We start from the raw sequence: 3,410 nt of genomic DNA, 5'->3' as shown, positions 1-3,410 counted from the left end.
AAGGAAGCACTGTCCAAGAGATAAATCCAAGAAGACACTGGTTGTAGATAGTTGGCAAATTACAATGTGATAAAGGATTTGAAAAATACATTATACAACACAAGTTTGGAAAGAGTTCTCCCTCTTCTCTTCTCCCTTCTGGCTTCCCTGGCTTAAGTTAGATATCTAAATTAAGAAAGGAAAGATTATTCAATCATCAAAGGGACTTTCATATAAATGATCATTATTCAGAATAGATTATGAAGACAAATTTAAACCAAATGAAAGATTCATAGGAGGCACATTTTAACTCCATATAATGAATATTGAAAAGATTTAAGATGTTCCAAAATGTAATGAACCATTCAGGGAGGTTGTAAGATTTTTTCATTTAGAGGTTCCAGGGGGAAATTGGGGGGTTGCTTGTCAAGGATTGTGTAGTGTTGGGGCTGTCTTACTTTAAGTTTCTTTCTAGCTAAATTTCCAAGACTATTTCATGCATCTCATATAGAGCATCAGTTTAGGCCTTTTCTACCTGCTTATTTCGTAGTGTATAAATGAAAGGATTCAGCAAAGGGGTGATCACAGTGTTCACAAGTGCTGCCTCTTTGTTGACTTCTACTCTGTCAGTCTGCTTTGGTTTTACATATATAAAAACTATACTTCCATATGTCAGGAAAAGGACAATGACATGGGAAGAACAGGTGGAAAAACCTCTCCATCTCTCTTTGGCAGATGGTAGATTCACTATTGTATTTATTATACTGAAGTATGATATTACTGTTACAATGAGGAAAGACAAAATAAAAGGATAACGATTCAACAACTAATGGTGTCAGAACATGAAAGATACCCTAGGAGGTCCTAGGTCACAAAAGAATTGGTCGATGATGTTAAAGTCACAGAAAGATAACTGAAGGTGTTATTTTTAAATTTCCTCCATCTTGCTTGGTCTAGCACCCAAGAATGTGCACACCCACACTACATGGGCGTGTGCTAACTAATGACAAATCAGAAACATCTAACTGCTCCCTTGGGCTGTCCTATGCCAAACTTGAGCTATCATTGGCACATGTGAGACACAGGAAGTGAGGTAGAGAACAGTCTCTGGAGTTCTCATCACTTCCTGTGGAGAAGGCTAGAAGCCAGTTCAATCCTGGAGCTCGAGCTGGGAGGAGGCCCACAGACAGCTTTCTTTCATATATGTTACGTGAGTGATAAGGACTGATTCCCTTCTCTGCTTTGGCTCTCCAAGGCCTTAAACTCCTGCTTAGCTCAGCCTGAGCCAGAGTGGTTGAGTTAACCTCCTTTCCTTCTCTCCCTCTCTCGCTCTCCCTCTGATAATTTCTTCCTCCTGTTGTAATTAAATCACCATAAACTCCATTCTGACTTGAGTGTTTCATTAGGATTTTATAAATAAAATCCTTTGGCGACCAATAATTATTATATTCAGTCTTTAACCCTAAATTTGAATCTAACAAGAAACCATTAGGACTAGATTGATAATTTACATGAAACCCAAAAACAACAGGATAAGACTAAGAAGAAACAGATCTTGATGTTCATGATGCTGTGATAGTGCAGAGGGTTACAGATTGCCACATACCGATCCAGAGACATCACAGCCAAAAGAAAGAAGCATGTTGTTGTCCCCAAAAAATAGAAAGAAAAAGGTTTGGGTAAGGTAGACTGCAAAGGAAATTTTTTGTCTTCCTGAAAGGAAGATTGCTAGCAGTTTGGGAATAACAGTTATAAAGCAGCTTTCTAGGAAAGAGTAGTTACTTAGGAAAAAATACATCAGTGTTTGGAGGCAGTGATCAGTCCATGTGATGGTGACAATGAAAATACAAAATCAAGTGGACCATGAAGAGGGGTTTCCCCAGGTGCTGGACAGCAGGAAATCCCTCCAGGATAAATTCTTGCACAGTTGTCAAATTATCTATTTTCAGCATCTGTTCTATGGGTCCTATAATGAGGTAAAAGATCACCATTGATGAATAAAGATTGTGAAATGTAAGAGAAGCAATCTTAAGTTGATATGGTGTGTGCCAAGAGAAACACGAAAGGTGACACTGTCAAAAGCAAAAAGGATTCCTCTTGATTGAATGGAAAAAGGAAACTGAATCCTGAACATTTTCTAGTCAATAACTTGAGAATGAAGATTTAACAAATCTTTAAGCTATCTATATACATTCAATCATCATGTATTTTAAATGTATGATATGATTAGCATATTATGAATTGAATTATTTAACATGCAATTAGCTTCATAGATTATTTGAGTTTCTATTGTTCATCCAAAACATGATGATGATTACCATTCTCAATAGTTGATTTCATATAGACAGTTGGTGGAGGGCATATGGAGACTTGTGATTTCCCTGACAATGAGGAGCCCTGGAATGTAGAATACTTTTCTGTACCTTAGATCATAGAGAATGTTTTGGAACTCTGAGATGTGATTTGCCCAGTGTTGTACAGTCAGTAGATGACAGAATCAGGACTTGAACCCAGATCTTCCAGTTTCTAAAGCTATCTGTCTATCCACGAATCACACCATCTCTCATTTTATCTTATTTTCTTTTCTTAAATCCTTCTTTTCTGCCTCAGTAGGACAAGGACTAGGCAAACAGGGCTAAATGACTTGCCCAGAGTCAAAAACCTAAGTGTCTTGAGGCAATATTTAAACCCAGATTCTCCCAACTCCAGACCTGGTTCTCTATCCACTGAGCAACCCAGATGTCCCTGTCATTTAAAAAATAACACAAATTATCCTTTTTCCTTATTTTTCAGGTAATGGTTTACATTTTCAATGCACTTTATAGTTTACAATATACTTTGAAAAGGTTATCACCAGTGACACATAGAATAAGGAGCCATTATTACCCTAATTTTATAGGTGACAAAGCTGGACTTTGGAGCGTTCACATGATATGCTCAAAGTCAGAAAGGGATCAGAGCCTTGCCTTGAATCCAGGTCTCCTTATATGAAATCTAATGCCTTTTAACTATGCCAAATTAGTTTTTTTTAGTAATTCATATTTTATCTTTAAGGAAAGATTTTGTGGCAAAACAGTCTCTGACACACATCATAATTTAGGATAGTGTTGAAAAAGATAAATGTGATTTTACCAAAATCATAATAAATCCTTCCAGAAAATAGTCAATGGAGTTTCAGTTTCATCTTATTTTATATTTAGTTTTCTTAGTGAGAGGACTGTATGACATAATGGAGACAGAGCTGACTTTGGACTCAGGAAGACCTGAGATCAAGTTCTATTTTTGCTACGTATGGGCTGTATAATTGTGGCCAAGCCACTCAAAACTCTCAGTGCCCCAGAGTAGGGCACTTAGTGGTTCCTTTTCTATTTGAGTTTAACAACACTATTCTAGACAGTTCTCTCAAACTATAAGTTTCAAAGGAGGTGCTG

General features: G+C 37.1%; 1 pseudogene; it reads right to left on the bottom strand.

The window, feature by feature from the left end:
* Positions 1 to 454: 454 nt before the first annotated feature.
* LOC100028691 (olfactory receptor 6C2-like) lies at positions 455 to 2,028 on the bottom strand (annotated as a pseudogene).
* Between the last annotated feature and the right edge of the window lie 1,382 nt (positions 2,029 to 3,410).

This window comes from Monodelphis domestica, chromosome 1 (assembly GCF_027887165.1).
Source record: "Monodelphis domestica isolate mMonDom1 chromosome 1, mMonDom1.pri, whole genome shotgun sequence".
Lineage (NCBI taxonomy): Eukaryota > Metazoa > Chordata > Mammalia > Didelphimorphia > Didelphidae > Monodelphis > Monodelphis domestica.
The sequence above is the reverse complement of the archived record's forward strand: the minus strand, read 5'-3'. Positions and strand labels throughout refer to the sequence as shown.